We start from the raw sequence: 9422 nt of genomic DNA on the forward strand, positions 1-9422 counted from the left end.
GTAACTCAAGCACGGTGAAGAAACAGCACAGCGAGTTGTACTGTTTGAAGTTGTGAAAACAAATGACACAAAATCTGGTCTTTCCCTTTTAGGAGACTGCAGGTTAGCTGGCATGAGAACTTTGCCCATGATGCAACACAACAATCAGACATCTGATGTCACGTCGCACAGCCAAATCAGGTCAATTTGTTTACAAGGATGGTTAAAAGAAAAAGCTAGACATTGATCATGCACAGCTAATAAAACAATAAATGCATTAAAACATAAAAGTACTATGACCTAAAAAGTAAACAATACAAAACAAAGCAGTCTAGTTTAACCTGTTTTCTAGGCTTCCTGCTCGAAAATGACATCCCCAAAATGAATGGAGTATTTCTCTGCAATCACAAACTGTGTAAACAATCTTGGTATCAAAATAAAGCTTACACTTGTTCATCAGAGGTGTAAAAATTGCAGCAGATGTTACTGTGTCAAAGTTACTCAGGCTGGAACACAGAAAAAGTTTTTAGTGTAAAACCCTTTTAAAAATACGCTTTAGATCTCATTTTAATCCAGAAATTCAGTAATCAACATATAAACATCATCTGTGCAAAGATTTGTGCTTCTAAAGTAAAACAGTGAAAAATTGCAGCACTTTTAATAAATAAATATTCAGACATTGTACAACAAGTCCAATCCTGACACACTCTGGACACCATATGTGAGTAAAAGTTTTAGGTATTAAACAGCAGAGATTATTTAATTTCATTAACATGCCTAAAAATGCTTGTTTTTTGAATATTTTTGAAGAATTAACCACACATTCACAGACAATGGGCCCTTTCTGAGGGGTTGCCACTTCCGGCTTCTTTTAGCCTCTTTTAGCGGATTGACACTTCTTTTTAACCGTTTGAGCCAATAGAATCATGGTAACGATGTCACTTCATCTAATCAGAAGTTGCAAAGCCAGACCCCACCTGGGCCCAATTTATGTCTGTAGCTAGGTCTAAAATGACGGAAGTGGCTCTGATGCGCTAGTTAGCCGCGGTAGCTGCTGATAATCAGGGTGCTATCGGCTACCTGCGAAAATAACGGAGGAAACTGGGAGGTAAGCCAATTTTGCGCTGCTACGCGTTTCTTCTTTTGCGGCTGGTTCAGTGACTTTTGGTCGGAGCGCGGTGAAACTTAGTGTTTGGAATCTGTGATAGCTCTCGAAGCTAACTAGCCTTTGTTTAGCCGGTTATATGAAGTCTGGAGAATTTCTGGTTTTTTCGCATTTACATAACTGCTCTTTTAATCATCGCTTGTTTTCGCTGTGTTTGGTGGTTGTAGAAAGGTTTCTGTGAATACTACACAAGTTGATATTTGATTAAAAGGCTCTACGCCATGGCGGGTTACATAACTCTTGAGCCCCAACGCCCCCGGTACCGGGAACAGAAGCCCCGCCCACTGGCTGCTCAAACCTTCTGTTTGTGATGGACAGCCATTCAGAAGAATGGAGGTTGTTTTCAACATATGAACTGAGATGCTGTAACGAGATCCAATTCAGGATAAATAAGAATTATTTTAATATGTGATTCATTAAAGCTACTCTAGTACAGTCTGAGGAAAAAAAGAGTGGAGTTGGAAATAAAGGCCTCGAGTATAATTAAACACAATTCAATTAAGGCTGATTGGACCTTATTAACATTAGGATGCAGTTACCTGTTCAGGATACAGCAGATCACAGACCACACCTCTGAAACAAACGTTTTATCCCGTCTCGGCAGATATATGTAAAAAAAGTCAGTATTTCTCTCTGAAATGATAAAACCTTAAAATAAGCCACAGACAGAGTAAACGTCTCTCTGGTCTCTTAAACTGAAAATGTAGGATCATGTTTCTTTTTTTCCCTCCTTGGATTTTCTCCAGGAAAATTCCCATAAAGATAAAACACATAGTCTCTTCAGTGATGTGTAATGCACCCATTTCCAGGAAAGCATTATCGGTCTTTATCAGTTTGTGACTTAGTTCAAGGACTCTGTGTCAGATAAGCCTGGATGTGTTTCACCTTTTCCAGTCAGACTAAAAGGAGAAGCTGCTCCGATGAGTCCAAGCTGTCCAGAAGTGAAACACAGACTGCTGCAACCAGTCAGCAGTGATTAATTTTCTGCATCAGCCACAGTGTGACAACATCCCGTCACACGGTGGAAGTTAGAAGAAGACTTAATTTCTCAACTCAGAACCAGAAAAGACACCGTGTGATCTTTGAAACTATTACCAGCCCTGAGGGTTTCCCTCCTCCGCTCAGCTTCCTTACAAATGCCTTCTTCAGAAAGTGACCAGCGTGTGACATCACAGCGAGGTTGTGCAAACAGGGTGGATTCACAGTTACCGTCAGCGTTTATGCAAATGCCCACATCTGTGATTTCTTTTTTGATGACAAACCGGTTTTCTTTCATTTGTTTTACTTCCCATTTCTGCTTCTTTGTTTCTTTAAACCCTAAAAGGTTAACAGAACTAAAATTTTAAAACTGCCTTACATCAGCTATTTTGACAGTTTTCATTTTGCCACATAACTGGGGCTACGTTCTTACAGTCAGTTTAAATCTTTACTATAAAGTAACATTTCCACTGGATTATGAAACTTAAATGTAAGTTAACATGTTTATGTTGCCTTAACTCAACACATCACTGTTGTTCCAATGATGAATGATTGACGACATTATTAATTATGTTTTTATTTTAGTGTTTAGGGCCACCTGCTGACGACTTGAAAGCCACCTGTAACAGACGAAACACACCTGTGGGATGAAGTCAGAGGTAAGGGCTTAAACTACTTCAGTTTTGCACCAGCTCAAACCTTTATGGAAATCAGGAAATGCTCCATGACGCCTTCAAGTTGTGAACAGAAAAACATGATGGCTGTGTCCCAATTCAGGGTCTGCACGCTTGAAGCACGCATTTCAAGTGCGGTTACGTCACCGCCACGCGACGACGGCTGTCCCAATTCGAAGTGTGCTTCAAATGCATACTCCAAATGCGCCGTCGATTTCCCCAAATATCAAGCGTGGTCCGGTGCACGCTTCGTGGTCCCATATATCCCACAATTCATAGCGCGGCGGTGGGTGTGGATAATTTTGCCGCAAAATACGGCAGAAGGGAGCGGCTGAAGAGGGTTTTATTTTTATTTTTATTTTTTTCTTTCTCCAAACTTTATTGAACTTATAAACAGTGTTGGGGAGTAACGGAATACATGTACCGCCGTTACGTATTTAAAATACAAAATATGAGTAACTGTATTCCGTTACAGTTACCGTTTAAAAAGGTGGTATTCAGAATACAGTTACTTTGTTGAAATAAATGGATTACACTGCGGTACTTTCCTGTTTCATTTTGTCGCGGGTCAGGACTGTTTGGGTTTTGTTTGACAGCTACGTTCTGTTGTTCCAGGCGGCAGCGTTACGGTTGCTATGGTTACAGGGCGACGCTCTCTCTCTCTCTGCGACTGTGTGTTTCCTGGGTGAGAGAACGCCTTTTCGTTGTTGTTGTTGTGCTAAGCTAACAGGCAGAATGCTACAAGCATAGCTCTAAAGAATGTAGCATCATGGCCAGTGTAGTCCGTGCTGCAGGGAGAATGCACTGCCATACACGTTATGTGTCTGTGAGCGCGAGGAGGGAGAAAAAGGAGAGTGGAAAGGTACGAGTTGTCGTCGAGGAAAAACGGGAGCTGGAAGCATGTAAATATAATAATAACCACTGCAGCCAAGAAGAGTGCCTGACGAGCCCAGCTGTAAGTAAGCTATTACGACTAGACTGTATGCTGTGTTCATGTTTTCCTCCGAAAACAATAAGTTCCGTTGGAGCAGTCTTTCAACGCCTCTCTCTGTCTCTCGCAAGAAAAGTTGACCCACACAACAAAGTAAAGCTATTTTTCGGCTACGAGCCGACAGGGACCCCGCCGTATTAGTCAGAGGTCCCTTTACTACAGTTCGGAGTCGCGGACCTTCAGTAATAGTAATAAATCACACAGCAATAGTACATTCACGTTGTTGTAAAAAGCACGATAATATATTAAGTAATCCAAAGTATTCAGAATACGTTACTCTCATTGAGTAACGTAACGGAATACGTTACAGAATACATTTTGGGGCATGTATTCTGTATTCTGTAACGGAATACATTTTAAAAGTAACCTTCCCAACACTGCTTATAAAGCGAACAGTCAGTCATTCCAGTTCAGTTTGTACAGTAGACATACAAGGGAAATAAGAGTAACAATATACAGTACAATGAAATAAGAAGGATAAATAAAGGATAAAAAAAAAAAAGAACAAAAGGGGGGGGGGGATGTGACAGACTTCATAACAACTTTGTACTTGAAAGTTGTGACAGGTCATTCGTTAAACATTTCTGAATGAATTTCAATCAATGATAAACCTTTTTTTATTGGAAGTTAATTTAAGAGAGTTTAAGTAATATTCAGCTTCAATCAAAAACAAATGATGGGGTTGAGTTTTGAAATTTACATTTATGTATATGGAATTTCCCTAATAAGATGGAGCGGCCGAAGAGTGAACTGTCAAAAGTACTGAATATGACGTCACTTATTTATGTGCGAATGTTTAATAATTAAAGTCAGTCATATATCCACAAACACAACAAGCTGAAAGTCAGGTGTGTGTGTGTGTATATGTGTATATATATATGTGTGTGTGTGTGTGTGTGTGTGTGTATGTGTGTATGTGTATGTATGTATATATAAAAAAACACCCAGCACGCCCCTGCGGGCGGTTTATCCTTCAAGCTCGGGTCCTCTACCAGAGGCCTGGGAGCTTGAGGGTCCTGCGCAGTATCTTAGCTGTTCCCAGGACTGCGCTCTTCTGGACAGAGATCTCCGATGTTATTCCCGGGATCTGCTGGAGCCACTCGCCTAGCTTGGGAGTCACCGCACCTAGTGCTCCGATTACCACGGGGACCACCGTTACCTTCACCCTCCACATCCTCTCGAGCTCTTCTCTGAGCCCTTGGTATTTCTCCAGCTTCTCGTGTTCCTTCTTCCTGATATTGCTGTCATTCGGAACCACTACATCGATCACTACGGCCGTCTTCTTCTGTTTGTCTACCACCACTATGTCCGGTTGGTTAGCCACCACCATTTTGTCCGTCTGTATCTGGAAGTCCCACAGGATCTTAGCTCGGTCATTCTCCACCACCCTTGGGGGCATCTCCCATTTTGACCTCGGGACTTCCAGGTTATACTCGGCACAGATGTTCCTGTACACTATGCCGGCCACTTGGTTATGGCGTTCCATGTATGCCTTGCCTGCTAGCATCTTGCACCCTGCTGTTATGTGCTGGATTGTCTCTGGGGCATCTTTACACAGCCTGCACCTGGGGTCTTGCCTGGTGTGATAGACCCCAGCCTCTATGGATCTTGTGCTCAGAGCTTGTTCTTGTGCTGCCATGATTAGTGCCTCTGTGCTGTCTTTCAGTCCAGCTTTGTCCAGCCACTGGTAGGATTTCTGGATATCAGCCACCTCCTCTATCTGCCGGTGGTACATACCGTGCAGGGGCCTGTCCTTCCATGATGGTTCCTCGTCTCCCTCCTCTTTCTTGGGTTTCTGCTGCCTGAGGTATTCACTGAGCACTCGGTCAGTTGGGGCCATCTTCCCAATGTATTCTTGGATGTTCGTTGTCTCATCCTGGACTGTGGTGCTGACACTCTCCAGTCCCCGGCCCCCTTCCTTCCGCTTAGCGTACAGCCTCAGGGTGCTGGACTTGGGGTGAAACCCTCCATGCATGGTAAGGAGCTTTCTTGTCTTTATGTCAGTGGCTTCTATCTCCTCCTTTGGCCAGCCTATTACCCCAGCAGGGTACCTGATCACGGGCAGGGCGTACGTGTTGATGGCCCGGATCTTGTTCTTACCATTCAGCTGACTCCTCAGGACTTGCCTGACCCTCTGCAGGTACTTGGTGGTTGCAGCCTTTCTAGCGGCCTCTTCATGGTTCCCATTTGCCTGCGGGATCCCCAGGTACTTGTAACTGTCCTCTATGTCTGCAATGTTGCCTTCTGGTAGTTCAATCCCCTCAGTTCTGACTACCTTCCTTCTCTTTGTTACCATCCTACTACACTTCTCCAGTCCGAATGACATTCCAATGTCATTGCTTTATAGCCTGGTAGTGTGGATCAGTGAATCGATGTCTCGTTCACTCTTGGCATACAGCTTGATGTCATCCATGTACAGGAGGTGGCTGACAACTGCTCCGTTCCGTAGTCGGTATCTGTAGCCAGTCTTGTTAATGATCTCACTGAGGGGGTTCAGGCCTATGCAGAACAGCAGTGGGGACAGAGCATCTCCTTGGTAGATCCCGCACTTGATGGTGACTTGTGCTATGGGCTTGGAGTTGGCCTCTAGTGTTGTACGCCACATCCCCATTGAGTTCCTGATGAAGGCTCTTAGGGTCCCATTGATCTTGTACAATTCTAGGCATTCCAGTATCCAGCTGTGGGGCATTGAGTCATAGGCCTTCTTGTAATCAATCCAGGCAGTGCACAGGTTGGTCAGTCTGGTCTTGCAGTCTCGGCTGACTGTTCTGTCTACCAGTAGCTGGTGTTTTGCGCCTCTGGTATTCTTGCCAATTCCTTTCTGTGTCCCACTCATGTATTGACCCATGTGCCTGTTCATCTTAGCCGATATGATGCCTGACAGGAGCTTCCATGTAGTACTGAGGCAGGTTATTGGTCGGTAGTTGGAGGGGACCGGTCCCTTCTTGGGGTCCTTGGGGATCAGGACCGTCCGACCTTCGGTTAGCCATTCTGGGTGTCTCTCGTTAACTAGCAGCTGGTTCATTTGTGCTGCCAGACGCTCGTGGAGTGCAGTCAGCTTCTTTAGCCAGTAGGCGTGAACCATGTCGGGCCCTGGTGCTGTCCAACTCTTCATACTGGAGACCCTTTCTTGGATATCTGCCACTGTGATGGTTACTGGACCCTGTTCAGGGAGGTCGCTGTGGTCTGCCCTCAGATCCACTAGCCACTGAGCATTGCCGTTATGGGTTGTGTCCTTCTCCCATATGCTCTTCCAGTATTGCTCAGTCTCCAGCCTTGGTGGTGCTGTTCTCTTATTATTGTTCCCTTGCCACTGAGAGTACACCTTTGCTGGTTCTGTGGAGAACAGCTGGTTTATTCTCCTGCCTTCTATCTCTCTGGTGTACCTCCTCAAGCGGCTGGCCAAGGCTGTGAGTCTTTGCTTGGCAGTTTCCAAGGCCTCAGGTATGGACAGCTTGCTGTATTTCTTATGCACCTTCTTTGTCGCACCTTTCTGCAACTCCGTTAGTTGGCTAACCTCCCTCCGTGCTACTTTGATCTTGCCCTCTAGCCTCCTTCTCCATGGAGGGTACTGCCCCTTGTGGCTGTTCAACTTGTAGCCAAGCATCTCACTGATCACTGCTGCCGTATTGTAGATCAGCTTGTTAGTGTCGGTAATCGTGGTTGTAGGTATTGTCCGTAGTGCTGCATAGTGTGTATACGTGTATGTGTGTATACGTGTATGTGTGTATACGTACACACACACATCATAATAATCTGACAGTACTATAATATTGGCCATATTATATTTACATTGCCACAGTGAGTTGACTTTAGTCTCATGAACAACATTAGCTAATTGTTATTTACTAACTAATCTTAAATGACTGTTCAGCACAGAAATGAAGCCCAACAATCATGTTTTACAGTCCTGTGGTCTCAGCCTCAGATACTCAACTAAAGTGATGTCATGACAAAAATGAATGACCAACAAAACATTTTTCTCCTTCATTTCTGTCAAACAAAGCTGTATGTGGTTGCTAGGCAACCTGAACAGTGCGACGAAGCGTATGCCGTCCCATTTCACAAGCCTCTCACTTCCGCACTTCTCGTACTTATAGTACGCACCGTACGTAGTACGCGTAGTGCGCATACTTCAAGCGTGCAGACCCTGGGACACAGCCGATGAGGCCTCCTTTAGCAGGTCGTTTGAACCTTGGAGATAATTTGGTACTTTTGCCTCTGCTCCACACCACGCTGGATTTAAAATCAAACAGTCAACATGTGACTGAAGTGCAGACTTTCAGCTGTAATTTGAGGGGTTTTACAAAAATATTTCATCAACTATTTAGGAATTAAAGACATTTCTTTCACGCGCAGTCAGACGCTCAAAAGTATTCGGGCAAACTAACAATATTAAGTATAAATGCTGCTTTTAATACTTAAAGATGTGTGAACCAGACAACCACACACACTCACATTAAATCAGGCATTGCTGTGAGGTGTCAGAGCTAACCACCTGCTACTAAACGTTCCCACTAATGTGGTGTTTGTGTCCGATCTACTGCTTCTATGCATTTTTTGCCTCCTCCTTGAGAAAAACAACCCCACGATGATGCAAACGAGCTTGGCTTGCCTGGCTTGATTTTCTTCATACACACGTTTCCTAAAATCTGCTGCGTAATAATGATTTGTGAAACCTGTGCAAATGTGGGTTTATTCGCAAAATCTTTGAACATTTCAGCACAGAGGGTTTTTTTTTTTTTTTTTTTTTTTTATATCTTGCAGTACATAGCTCAGACATACAGGAACACTTTTTAATCAGAGTAGCGTAGAGTCAGTTAAACTTCTGGGATATTGATCTGGTCGGTGATCTATCAGTTGTTAATCAGTTTCAGCTGGATTATCAACAGGCGCACTAGAGGGGCAACAATGAGACAACTCCCAAAACAGAAATGGTTACGCAGATTAGTGAGCTGCCCTATCCTACAGCCTACAGTGTCATTGCCAGGTTTGCTGTGTCTCGACTAGACTGCAGGAGACAAGCGGTTACTCTAGGAAAGCCGGACAGGCCTGGAGAAGGTCCTTAGCAGGATCGGTATCTGCTCCTGTGTGACAGGAGGAAAAGCATGAGCCCGGTCAGAGCTACAAAATGAGCTCCAGCAGGCCGCCGGTGCAAATGTATCTGACCAAGCAACCAGAAACAGATCTCATGAGGGTGACCTGAGGTCAGGGAGAGCATCTCATTAGGTGATGTGCTCCTTTAATCGTTCTGAGCAGCTCTGTGGAACGGGAGGCCGTACTCCGTTGTGCAAAACAAGGGGTTTAAACTATGATGAACGTGCTTGAGCAACGCTGTGATATCCCGTTCGTGTCCACTTTAGTGGCAAGATCGTTCCAAGCATGTATGAGCAGGATTTAAGTTATGGCTGAACTGTCCCAGGCATCTTCTGTTGGCCTAACTACTACAAACGGGTGGATCTCCAGGGCTACGTGACCGCTCATTATATCACAGCGGACTGCGATATAATGAGCGGTATGTATTATTGTAGGGTCTACCTTACAATATAAAGCGCATTGAGGCGACTGTTGTTGTGATTTGGCGCTTTATAAGTAAAATTGAATTGAGTGGTAGATACAAAGACCTATACTGCCC

The 9422-nt window shown here is 44.2% G+C and overlaps 1 long non-coding RNA gene across 1 annotated transcript in view; it reads left to right on the plus strand.

Annotated features, from left to right (window-relative positions):
• Positions 1-872: 872 nt before the first annotated feature.
• LOC146694585 (uncharacterized) overlaps positions 873-9422 on the plus strand; it is a 33295-nt gene continuing 24745 nt past the window's right edge. The window contains exons 1-2 of the long non-coding RNA XR_014923888.1: positions 873-1087; positions 2708-2781. This is a non-coding gene — a long non-coding RNA (uncharacterized LOC146694585). The remainder of the gene's footprint in view (positions 1088-2707; positions 2782-9422) is intronic.

The sequence above is a fragment of the Copadichromis virginalis genome, linkage group LG14 (assembly GCF_057382275.1).
Source record: "Copadichromis virginalis isolate Kocher_CV1m ecotype Utaka linkage group LG14, C_Virginalis_male_GT1.1, whole genome shotgun sequence".
Taxonomy (NCBI): domain Eukaryota; kingdom Metazoa; phylum Chordata; class Actinopteri; order Cichliformes; family Cichlidae; genus Copadichromis; species Copadichromis virginalis.